The sequence below is a fragment of the Protopterus annectens genome, chromosome 11.part0 (assembly GCF_019279795.1).
Source record: "Protopterus annectens isolate FY-2018-M chromosome 11.part0, PAN1.0, whole genome shotgun sequence".
NCBI lineage: Eukaryota > Metazoa > Chordata > Ceratodontiformes > Protopteridae > Protopterus > Protopterus annectens.
In genome coordinates, this window is record NC_056745.1 from 280,064,878 (window position 1) to 280,078,157 (window position 13,280).

Sequence of the window (13,280 nt, forward strand, 5' to 3'; positions counted from 1 at the left end):
GCAAGAAGAGTTTCTGAGATTCAGGCCCTCTGTATTCGTTCACCTTATCTGGTGTTTCATAAGGATAGGATTTCGCTCAGAACTAACCCTTCCTTTCTTCCCAAGGTTGTATCTCAAGCCAATATTAACCAATCTATTGATCTACCAGTTTTCTTTCCTAACTATTCTGACAGAGCTGAACAGAAGCTACATTTTTTGGATGTTCACCATCAGCTCAGGTACTACTTACATAGGACTAAACAAGTTAGAAAATCAGACCAATTGTTTGTCTCCTATGCAGGAAACAGGTTGGGTCTTCCAGTATCTAAAGTGACCTTATCTAGATGGTTGACTTCCACCATTTCCTATGTGTACTCTCTAAGGGCAAACAACTATCTTCTAAGCCAAAAGCACATTCGACCAGGAGTCTATCCACTTCTGTAGCCTTTCAGGATAGACTTCCCATTGACACTATTTGTGCAGCAGCTACTTGGGCCACGCCTCATACCTTTGTGTCTCATTACAAGTTGGATTTGGCCTCCAGAGATAGGGCCAGTTTTGGTTCCACTGTTCTCAAGAGTCTGTTCCATTGAGCCACCCGGGATACAGGTGCTAGGGACGCGGTCCCATCCAGCAAGAATGAAGGCGAGATTGACAACTTAACATTTAGAAGTTATGTACCTACCATAACGCTCCATGTTAGTTGTCTTCTCGCCTTCTTTCTTGCGTCCTCCCTCCTTCCCCTGGCCTGGACAGATCTTGGAGAGTTCCTATTAGATTGCTTCCTCTGGAGCATTGTTATGAGGACTTCTTTTAGGAACCATGGTTCCTAATTATATTAGGATAAGTCTTTAGCAGGGTTAGTTAGCTACCAAACGAGATCTGAGGTAGTTCCGCCTTGCATCATGGGATATAGGGTTGCCTCGAGCTGGTAAAAGGAGTTCTCGAGCTAAAGCTAGTGCCGAGTCGGAGCCGAGGATCGGCTCCGAACCCATCCAGCAAGAAAGAAGGCGAGAGAAGACAACTAACATGGAACGTTATGGTAGGTACATAACTTCTAATTTTCTTCACTTACTTTCCTGTCAGGAATTTCCTAATTTTTCAACAAAAAGCTGTTTTAACGGCTATCTTGTGTTTTTGTGTATGAGTGGATATTTTTGTTAAAGTTTTGTGTGGTGATTGCGTTTTTTTCTGACTAGAGGTCCCCTTTGAGCTGAAGGGCCTTCCCCTGTCAGTCAGTTGTCATTCAAGTCCCGTCTTATTTTAGGGTTCTTGGATACCTTTAGTTGTTTTTTCTATTGTGTCAGTCTTGTTTTAAAAAAAAAAAAAAAAGAAGAAGAATTTTTTTTCTGTGATAGTGTGTTTTGCTGTTCACTAGTTTGGTTGCCATAATGTCACAGGCTCCTAGGCCTTCATGTTTTAAGAAGTGCACTAAGTGCAGTTTCAAGATGTCAATAACAGATGACCATTCTCTCTGTGTGTACTGTTTGGGCGCCAAACATTTGCAGGAGTCCTGTAGCGTGTGCCACGCGTTTTCCTCGAGGGTCCTCCAAGAGAGGAAAAATAAACTTATTTTAAAAGGCCTTATTAAACCCTCTTTTGAAGAGGCATTAGCTTCCTCTCCTTCTCCTGCAAAGAAGAAAAGGGCGTCGGCTCCGACCAGCCCGTCGGATCCGACCGCCAAAAGACATAGGCAGGCTTCTCCTTCGGCTCCACGGACTTCGGGGCCGAGGGCGGAACGGTCTGCCTCGATGCCTCCAGCCTCGACTCCTCTGGGTTCGGAGCCGACGGCTGGGGCATCGAGAGGCGGGTCATCTTCATCGGCTCCACTGATCTTGGAGCCGATGAAGGTTGTCCGCTCAGACACTTCCTCCTCGGCGCCAAAGCCCTCTTCGGCACCGATGGAAATTGGTTTGGACACTCCTTCGGCGCCGATAATTATCGAGTCGATTCGGAGCCGGTCCCCTAGTCCCTTGGAGCCGTTGGAGAGGCCTACTCGGACCCGTTCGGTCTCTTCCAGGTCATCAAGGATGTCAGATTCGGACATAGACAGGGTACTCCAAAGACTCTTCCAGTCCCCAGTCTTTCAGAAATTTGTTTCGGCTCCGACCCAATTGGCTTCGGAGCCAATAGCCCATTCCATTGCCATTCCTCCTCCGACTGCTTCGGCTCCGTCGGAGCAGGTACTGATGGAGCCAGTGGAGATCCTAGGGTCGGCTCCGATCCTTACTCCAACCCCGGCCTTCGGGTCCGAGTTTAGCACACGGACTTCTTCGGCCGGGCCCGGGGGTGACGTTTCGGGACCAATGCAGTCGGTTCCGAGCCTCCCTCTCAGTGCTTCGGCCGCGGGACTTCCGTCTGCTATCATGGCTCCGGAGACTGGACCTTCCCAGGATTCTGGGGGTCCGGCCTTCAGAGCTATGAGGAGTGCCTTGGCCAAATCTTCTTTGGCCATCTCTACGGCTTTACCGGCACCTTCCCTGGGCATGGAGACTGGGTCTTTGGCAGTTCCCCTGTCTCTAGGCAGCGGAGCCCCGGGGCCTGAGGTTACCCCCACTGGGGGTTCCCCTCCTCCTGAGGGTCTTTCAGAGTTGTCTTCGGAGGAGCCCCCACGGAAGAGATCGTGCAAGAGGAAGCACGTGGACTCCCCCGATGAGTCTCTTACATCGGACACTGATCTTGATGATGCGGAGGGGTCCCCAAAGTCGTCCTCGGATGATGTCTCATTTGCAGACATTCTAGAGATCCTCAAACAACGAGGCGGCTGGAATTCCAAACCCCCCTCCGCTGATGAGTCGGTGTTCCTCAAGGCCTTCGGGGCTCAGCCCTCCGCCTCCTGGGTGTCTCCGCCCTTTGACGAGCTCCTGGATTTGGTTTGTCGGAGGGCGTGGGAACATCCAGATACTGTGGAACCAGTGCCTTCTCGCCCTAACAAATTTTTGTCTGCCCCACCCGAGAAGGAGTTCTTAAAAGGCGTGGCTGTAGATGCCATGGTGGTGGCATCTGCTACCCAGCAGGACGTGGCAGAGGCTTCAACGTCCGTCCATCCTCCTAATAAGGAGTCTAGGAGCATGGACCGGTACGGGAAGCGCACCCTGACTTCAGTGGCCTTTACTCTGAGGTCCCTGAATTATTTGGCACATTTCACCAGACTACAGAGGGATCTGGTCAAGGAACTCTCAGACTCCCTCTCAGGTAACCTACCTGAGCAGCTAGCCCAGTCGGTTAGCTCTCAGTTGGCTATCCTTACCTCGATTTCTAACTCGTCCATGAGGCTCATTTCATATGCGGCGAAGGCGGGCAGAGCGGCAGGCACAGGCGTGGCTCTCACGAAGACAAGCCTGGCTCCGTTGTGTCATTTCAGGAGGCCTTCAAGTCTTCCTTTGCTGACGCTCCTTTGATGGGTCCTCTTTGTTTGGACCCAAGGTAAAGACACTCTTACCCACTGCGAGCAGGAGGGAAAGACTTTATCTGCCGTAGAGCACGATTTTCCACTCCCTTTCGGCCTTATCCCAAGGCTAAAGAGGAGGGAAGATGTGGTTCCATAAATCACAGAAATTCTTTCCTCAACAGCAGGAAGATTCCCCTTCCAGAGGCAGAGGACAGGAAATTTTTCTGGGAGACGCCATCCCAGAGGCGGCAGAGGCCCCGCAACACTGGAGACCGCGAGTCCTTTCGTGGCTCTTCAGCCTCCCACACTCCATGAGGATTGCCCAGCTGTGCTGCTCGAGCCAGTCGGGTGCCGTTTTGCCAAGCACCTAAAAGCCTGGGAGTCTATTACTCAGGACAGATGGGTGCTTCGATTATTGCCAGAGGTTACACCATTCCCTTCACACACCACCCCCACCGTCCAAAAAAATCCCGGACCCACCACCCAGTCAAAGGGAAATTGCAGCCGAGAAGCTTCAAAGCTGCTAGAAAAGGAGTCATCCAACCGTCCCCACAGACCAGATCGGATCCGAAATTACTCAAGGTTCTTTTTAGTGCCAAAAAAGACAGGGGACCTGAGACCCATTTTGGATCTCAGCAAACTAAACCAGTTCGTCATGAAGTCCAAATTCCGAATGGTCACTTTACAATCCATTCTCCCATTGTTGGAGAAAGATGTTTGGATGTGCTCCATAGATCTCAAGGACGCCTATTATCACATACCGATACATCAGGCGTCCAGGAGGTATCTGCGCTTCAGCCTGGGAGACAGTCATTTCCAATTTTGTGCACTGCCCTTTGGTCTCACCACAGCCCCCAGGGTGTTCACCAAGTGTTTGGCAGTAGTGACTGCTCACCTGAGGAGTCTCGGATTCCAAGTGTTTCCCTATCTGGACGACTGGCTCCTGACTGCCACCACCAGGCATCTACTACTAGAGAACCTACAAGCCACCATCTCCCTGGGTGCTTCCCTGGGAATTACATTCAACTGGTCAAAGTCTGTCTTGCTGCCTTCTCAGCGCATAAGATTCATAGGAGCAGAGATAGACTCAAAATGAATGCGAATCTTCCTTCCTACCAAAAGGATACAAACATTACAAGATCAAGTCCGAGCCCTGCTTCTAAGATCCAAAGCCCCAGCCAGGATGGTCCTGCAACTTTTAGGTTCAATGTCTGCCACGGTTCTCCTAGTTCCTCTGGCAAGGTTGCACATGAGGATTCTCCAGTGGCTATTATCGACACAATGGTCTTTTCAAGATCTCCCCCTCAATCATCACATACTGATTACAGAAACGTGCAAACGGGACCTCCGCTGGTGGCTTCTGCCATCCAATCTGAATCAGGGCAGACCCTTTGTTATACCCCCTCCGGTGGCCACCTTGACTACGGATGCCTCCCAGACGGGGTGGGGGGGGCATTGTCTGGGCAGGTCAGTTCAGGGTTCTTGGCTTCCAAACGAAACTTTTCTCCATATCAATGTGTTAGAAATGAGGGCTGTACTTCTGTCCTTACAAGCCCTCCACAAGTTTCTCCCTCAAGGCATTATCGCCATCCACACAGACAACATGTCGGTGGTCTGGTATCTAAACAAACAAGGAGGGACCAGATCTTACCCCCTTTGCAGAGAGGCCATGAGAGTGTGGGAATGGGCAGTGGCTACCAAGCGCTTCCTGGTAGCGACCCACATTCCAGGCAAATCCAATGTATTGGCAGACAGACTGAGCAGGACTATTCTCTCTCCTCACGAGTGGTCTCTGAACAAACAGTAGCAGCTCAGATTTTCAAAGATGGGGATTCCGTGCTGCGACCTGTTTGCAACGCCACCGAAACACGAAGTGCAAAGGTTATTTTCCTTGACCCAGCGTCAAGGGAGACAGCTACGGATGCTCTAGTCCAACCTTGGCCAACAGGACTGCTTTATGCTTTCCCTCCGATTCCACTCCTCCCCAAAGTCATCCAGAAAGCTTCCCAATTGGGGTCCACAATGATTCTAATTGCTCCGTACTGGCCTCGTCAGGTATGGTTCCCCTACCTACAGAAATATACCCTGGACGGTCCTTGGTTCTTGGATCTAATTCCGGACCTTCTGGTTCATCAGTAGGGACAACGGCACCAGTCCCTTCACTCTTTGAAATTAACAGCTTGGCTCCTCCACTTCCGACTATAGTCAGAAATCACACCTTGGACCCGGAAGTTATTCACATTTTTCTTCAGCCCACAAACCCACCACTAAGAAATTGTATCACAGTAAGTGGAAGAGGTTTGCTATCTGGGCTCAACTCAGAGGCTTAGACCCTATTACTGCCCCGATACCAGAGGTCTTGAAATTTTTAACATCCTTGTTTAATCAAGGATCTTCAGTCTCTACTATTAAAGTCCAACTAGCAGCTATCTCCAAATTTCACGATTCCATAGACCCACCGTTGATGAGCAGCAGATTATGTAAAACTTTCATGAAAGGTGCTGTGCTTTTAAGACCCCAGTTTTTCATCCTGCCTCCGTGGGATCTTGATTTGGTACGTGCCTTAACATCTTTCCCCTTTGAACCGGCTGCTACATGTGAGTTGAAATATCTGTCTTGGAAAACTGCCTTCTTAATTGCAATTACCTCTGCAAGAAGAGTTTCAGAACTTCAAGCCCTATCTATCAAACCACCGTACTTGATTTTTCACAAGGATAGAGTATCACTTAGACCTAATCCATCTTTTGTCCCAAAAGTTTGCTCTAATCTCTGTCTCCAACAATCTTTAGAGCTACCAGTTTTCTTTCCAAAATTTTCAAACAAAGCGGAATACACCTTCCATACATTGGATGTTCACAGGCAATTGCGCTTCTATCTAGATAGGACTCAACAAATTTGGAAAACAGATCAATTGTTTGTGTCCTTTTCAGATAATAAATTGGGTAAAACCATCACTAAAGCTACTATTGCCAAATGGATCAGAGATTGCATAACTCAAGCTTATTCCTCTTCAAATAAACAACTTACAACATCTGTCAAAGCTCACTCTACTAGAGCTATGGCTACCTCTATTGCATTCCATTCCAAGCTCGCTATTTCTGAGATTTGTGCTGCGGCTACTTGGTCCAACCCGCACACTTTCATTTCCCACTATAAATTGGATGTGGAATCTAAAGGACGAGCATCATTTGGTTCCACGGTACTCAGGAGTGTTTTCCAGTGAGCCACCCAGGATTTAGGTGCTAGGGACGCTGTCCCATCAGTCAGAATGTAGGCGAGATAGGATCACATAACATCTTTTAGTTATGTACTCACCATAACTTCAGATGTTTGGGATCCATCTCGCCTACATTCCTAATACCCACCCTCCTTCCCCCTGCCTTAGAGATCAGAAGAGATTGAACGGTTTGAGTTCTACTGTTTTTTATCTTGTATCATCTGTCAATGTTATATAAGCAGTGCATGCGTGTGTGCATGTATGCGGACAAACTAGATCTGGGGGACTGGTAGTGGTGCATCCTGGGATATAGTAAGCTCAGCCAATAAGAGACTTCGTTCTTTGGCATAAGCGTGCCGAGTCGGAGCCGAGGATCGGCTCCGAACCCATCAGTCAGAATGTAGGCGAGATGGATCCCAAACATCTGAAGTTATGGTGAGTACATAACTAAAAGTTATACACTTTTTAAGAAACCATCCACGTTTATACCTCAACAGCACCCTCTTTTGGAAGCATTTGAACAGGCTGTTGAAAAGGATTTATTTAAATTATACAATGATGGAAGTGCTAAACCACATTTTTTTAATTTAACAATAAATGAGAAACAGGCCCTTGACAGTTTCAGAAATAATAACACCATTGTGATTAGACAAGCGGACAAAGGTGGCGCAGTTGTCGTCATGGACAGTTCTCGATATTTTAAGAAAATGAATTCTATGCTCTCTGACAATGACACATACTTACCTTTACCTAATTACAGTCTTAATAATCTAATCAAAGGCGTGCACGCCACACTATATGATTTGATGTTGACTGACATTATTGATAAAGAATTGTATTCTTATTTTTTGATTGATAATCCTTTGATTCCCTCCTTCAGGGGTCTACCTAAGATCCACAAGGACGCACTTGATCCACCCTTGCGACCTATTGTGTCTAGCCGTGGTTGGCTTACTGAACCCCATCTTGATAAGATGTTTAAACCTGTTGTTTTTGAAGTCAAACATGTTTTGAGAGACACGTCCAACTTTCTGGACAACTTGGCTAGGTTTAGTCATTCATCTTCTTTCAACAGGGATGATTTATTAGTTACCCTCGATGTGAAATCTTTTTTCACGTCCATTCCCAACGATAAGGGTATGGAATTTGTTAGAGCCATGTTAGTTCACAATAAGTTAACATCTCATATGATTAATAGATGCATGTCATTACTTGAGATTATTCTTGAGAATAATGCCTTATGTTATCAAGACAAGTATTTTCTACAAATCAAGGGAGTTGCGATGGGCACCCCATGTGCCAACGCCTATGCCAATCTCGTGTTGGCACATTGGGAGCACACATTTGTGCTGAATAGTGATTCTGAATACACTGACAACTTGAAGTTTTATAATAGATTTGTGGACTATGTGTTTCTCCTATGGAGAGGAACAGTCGAACAACTCTTGGGCTTTGTAACATATCTTAATGCCTCCACAGATTTCCTCAATTTTGAATGTTCTTACTCTATGGACAAAATTGATTTCCTAGATGTAAAGATCATTAAGAGTCCTCATGGCTTTGATACTGAACTTTTTAGGAAAACTTGTTGGAGGAACAATTTGTTACATCGTGGGAGCATGCATCCCAAACATATACACAGGAACATCATTAAGAATCAAACGATAAGGGTTTCCAAATTTACATCAGAACAAACAGCTTACCACAAACATAAAGCAAGTTTAGCTAGGGACTTCATATCTAGGGGCTATGACAAGAAACAAGTATTTGAGGCCATTTCTGAAGGTGATCTCAGCAGATCAGCTGAGGGAGCTCCGTTGATCAATAGATCCTGCACTCAATTTGATCAACCCAGGACTAGAAATATGGCTAGTGCTAACAGGATTGTTATCCCATATACCAACAGGAACAATCATGTTCTAGATATTTTTAACAAACATTGGAACCTTTTAATGATAGATGAGAAGATCAGTTCTCTAGTTGATGTGAGACCTAGAGTGGCATATAGGAATATGCTTTCACTTAATAGGCTACTTTGCTATGATAGGACACGCCCCAATATTCAGATGACCCATAAAACAGGCACATTTGCCTGTCATACTTGCAATCAATGCAGACACATTGCTAATACTGATAGTTATACACACCCTGAGACTAGGAGGACATACACATTTAAGCATTATGCTAACTGCAAATCTGTCAACTTAGTATATTTAGCAGAGTGCCAATCTTGTCAGACCTTTTATGTGGGTATGACGACCAGATCATTATGGGAACGAATTAGGGAGCATGTTTATGCAATAGCGAAAGGTAATGTTTTGAATGCATTGGTGAAACACATAGCGGACCTAGGTAACACACATAGTTTTAAGTTTCAGGTTCTTGAGATGGTCAGCACAAATGGTAGATTAGGTAATGTTAAAAACAGGATCGAAGAGAGGGAGGGCAAATGGATTATGAAGCTACAAGCCCATAGATTTGGGCTTAATGATAGGTTTACTATCAAGCCATTTTTAGCATCCAGACCTCTCAAACATTACGCTTTATACAACTTGATGGCTTTTATGTTTTGTTGAGTTTTTGGAGGCATGTTTCCTTAAGATTACTATGATGTCATCACATGCAAATATTTAAAATGAAGTGCTTGATAACTGTTTTTATGTCTGATGAAGCGTTGTATAACAACGCTAAAGCGCTCACATTTTACTGCAGTTTGTTTGTCTCTCTTTTTAACAATAAACGTGGACATTCGTTTAACAAGGAGCCTTCGTTGAAGTTTTATTGGAGTTTGTCTTACAGTCCATGGTGCACTCATCGTTTTTTACTGATACTGCTTGCTTAATGAGAGTGCTCTACCTGGCGGTATTGTTTCTTTTTTGTTACACTTTCATTTCAACTTATTTTCTTGAGGTTTTGCAAGTTAGCTCTATATGTTCCAGCTTCTACTATAAAAACATACATTTGCACAGGTATATAGTTTATGATATTGCCAACATCCTGGCAGATCGGTTCAGTGCTAACTTTACCCCTCTCTCACCCCCTAAAGGGCCCTTATCTATACAGGAAGAATGCAGAGTCCCTGTAATCACAACTACGGAGGTAAAAGCTGCACTCTCTAAAGCCAAAAACACAGCATCCATGGGACCGGACAACATCCCAGGCTGCGTTTTACATGAATTTCAGAACGAACTGGCTTCCCACTTAAGCACCATGTTCAATAATAGCCTCGCATCAGGCTTTGTGCCCACTGAATGGTGCACAGCAACAGTTGTCCCACAAAGGGGGGAGCCACCACTGATCCCGGGAACTATCGACCTATTAGCCTGACGAGCCTGGTCTGCAAAGCCATGGAACGTATCATCATGGAACTCATAAACAAAGACATTGGTAACCTCCAAACTCTGGATCCCACCCAGTTCGGGTTTGCGAAAGGCAGATCATGCCTCCTGAGCCTGATCCACTTCTTTGAGGCAGTCACCAAAGCCGTGGATGAGGGTAAGGTGGTTCACACAGCCTATCTTGACCTCGCCAAGGCTTTCAACACCATCCCCCATTCTGGAATTATAGCTAAACTCACTAAACTAGGTATAAATCCCTATGTCACAAGATGGGTTGCCAACTGGCTCACTGACAGAACCCATACTGTAAAAGTTGCAGACTCCAAATCTGACCTCAAAGCAGTGACAAGTGGAGTACCACAGGGTTCTGTCCTGGGACCTCTCCTGTTTGGTATCTACTTCTCAGAAGTACAGGCTAACACAGAAAGCCTCTGGCTAATGAAGTTCACAGATGACTGCAAACTAGGAGCCATAGTCAAGTCCCCAAATGATATGGACATCCTACAGAAGGCCTCACTGAGACAGATACCTGGTGTCAGAGCCATGGCCTCAAGCACAATGCCAAAAAGTGCAGTGTCCTCCCCTTTGGTAAAAACTCTGTACCCATAAACTACCACATAGGCAGCAATCTACTTAACACCAAATGCATGATAACAGACCTTGGGACCCAGGTGGACAGTAGTCTCTCCTTTGATAGTCACATCACCACAGTAGTCAGGAAGTCCTTCTACGTGGAACACCTCATCATAAAAGGGTTCTCATCCAGAAAAAAAGAGGTCATTGTTCCCCTCTACTCATCACTCTTTAGACCCATTATAGAATACAACGCCCCTTTTGGAATGTACCTCACAAGACATCTGCTGCAGCTGGAAAGGCCACAGAAGTACTTCACAAAGAGGATTACTGGCCTCAAACAAATGCCCTACACTAACCGCCTCAAAAAACTCCAGCTTTACTCCATAACATATCGCCTACTTCGAGGTGATCTCTGCCTAACATATAAAGCTATGTCAAACCCAGAGCTGTTGGACATGCTACACCTAAAGAAATCCCAATCCCTTCGAGCTACATGCTCTAGGGACCTAAATCTTGTCACCACAATAAACAGGACATACTGGAGGGATAGATTCCTGTCCCAGAGACTTCCTATACTCTGGAACAAGCTACCCATCTATGTCAAGCAAAGTTCCTCATTAGCACTCTTCATGAAAAATCTTGATCAGTGCATGGGAAATAGGAAATACACCCCAGGGATCCCTTCTGTGTCTCTGCTGGACAGTGGCATAGGAAAATAACTTTCTTGGGTGGCTTAAGCTATGGAACCTTGCTGGCTAGGCTTACGTAGGCCCTTGGGCCGATAGCCTAGTACCTACCTATGAACATTTCTGTTCTTTTCCAGTAGGGTACACTGTGGACACATCCTTGAAGCTCAGTACAGTACAAACCCTGTTCAACACACACTTCTGCACCAGTAGTTTAATATACACATAGCAAACAGTTCTCTTACATTTGTAAGACAAGCATATGAATCATATTAATATTCACAAATGACATATGATTATTTACAAAATTCCAGATAGCTGGGCTGGCAGTGTCACACAGCCCTTCAGGATACATCTGGTTCGGATCCAAAGAAAGCACCTTCTTTGGATCCAAACGTCCACTGGCTCCAGCATATTCTGAGGTGGATGACTGTTGGACTGAAGCATCCATGTCAGATCCAGGAGATTGGAGTCAGCTCCGAGGTTTTCAGAGCCGTCTCTTCCTCTCAGAGTCTCAGCAGAGGACAGTTCGGCTGCGACTTCCACCTCAAGTGGGTTGTTTTCAGACTGGAGGCAGATGATGGGCCAGAAACTTGCTTTCTCTTCTCCTTTGCCTTCCTTCTCTCCAGAGCAGTCTATGTTTGAGGTTGTGAAGAGAATGTTCTTTGCTCTGGCAGGAAAGATGGATCCTAACCCCTCAAATCCTCCCTGTACTTCTCAGATGTCTTTGCGTCTTGAGCCTCAACATTCTTCACTACAAGTTCAGCCAGCTTAAACCTACAGACTACACAGCAGGGTATTCTAATCTCTTGTGATATTTCACTAGACCATCCCACCGAGGAAGTCCCTAGGAAGAGAGGTGTGAATGGAGGCACTTGGACTCTCCTCAAGAGTCAGCCACTGAGGATACTAATTTTGATGAAGAGGGGTCCCCAAAATCCCCACCCAATGATGTCTCATTTGTTGATATTCTTAAGATCCTTAAGAAGAAGGGTGGCTGTTTTTCCCAAGACCCTTCTCCGAATGAATCAGTATTTCTGGAGGCCTTTGTAGCTGGCCTGTCTACCTCTTGGATTACTCCATCCACCAATGAGCTCATTGATTTAATCTCTAGGCAGGCATGGAAGGAACCTGATTTAGTTGAACCGATCCCCAAAAGATCAGACCAGATTCTGGCTCCACCAGTCAGAAGGGAATTTTGTGGTAAGGGGGTACCAGTAGATGTCATGGTCATGGTGGCATTTATAAAATAAGGAACTTGCTGAACAGAGTTCCACTGTCCATCCTCCTAACAGAGTCTACAGTGATTGACAGATTTGGGAAGTGTGTTTATGCTTCAGCAACTTTTTCACTCAGATCACTGAACTGTCTGGCACATTTTACCAAACTTCAAAGAGATTTGATTAAAGAGTTATCAAAATCTTTTTCTGAAACCGATACTGCTGACTCTCAATCTTCAATAGACCCTCAGCAGGCTACCCTACAAGTTATATCTAATTCTTCCATTAGGCTTATCTTGCATGCTGCAGAAGGCAGGTGAAGGCCGTGGGTTATCAGGAGACATGCCTGGATGCACCTGTGTGATGTTGCGGAGGCCTTCAAGTCCTCGTTCATCAGTGCTACTTTTGACAGCACTTGTTTGTTTGGCCTCATAGTGAAGGACACACTCTCCAGGTGTGAGAAAGATGGAAAGACCCTGTTTGCAGTGGGTGTGTTTTTTTCGACCCCTCAAAGGACCTTCTCCAGGAATCAACAGGGAGGTCGAAAAATGTGGTTCAAAAACTCCCTGGGTTCCTTCTAGGATACACGTGGATATAGTTCTCCCAGAGGCAGAGGGGGAAGCTACAATGGGTGACAATGCCCCTGTGGCAGAGGAGACCCACAAAACCAGGGGTCTAGAGATTCTTTTTCTGACATATCCTTTCACACTCCTGATAGGAGGCCCAATTGCCCACCACTGGAAGCAGTCGGGTTCACTTATCCCAGCACCAGAGAGCCTGGCTAGATATAACAAAAGATATTTGGGTGCGGAGGATTATTTCCAGAGGTTATGTAATTCCCTTTTCCCTACCTCCTCCAATTGTAAGAAAATT

At 45.9% G+C, this 13,280-nt stretch overlaps 1 protein-coding gene across 1 annotated transcript in view; it reads left to right on the forward strand.

Moving 5' to 3' along the window:
- SYCP3 (synaptonemal complex protein 3) overlaps positions 1 to 13,280 on the forward strand; it is a 1,713,853-nt gene that overhangs the window by 1,471,066 nt on the left and 229,507 nt on the right. The gene's annotated exons all lie outside the window — the stretch shown is intronic.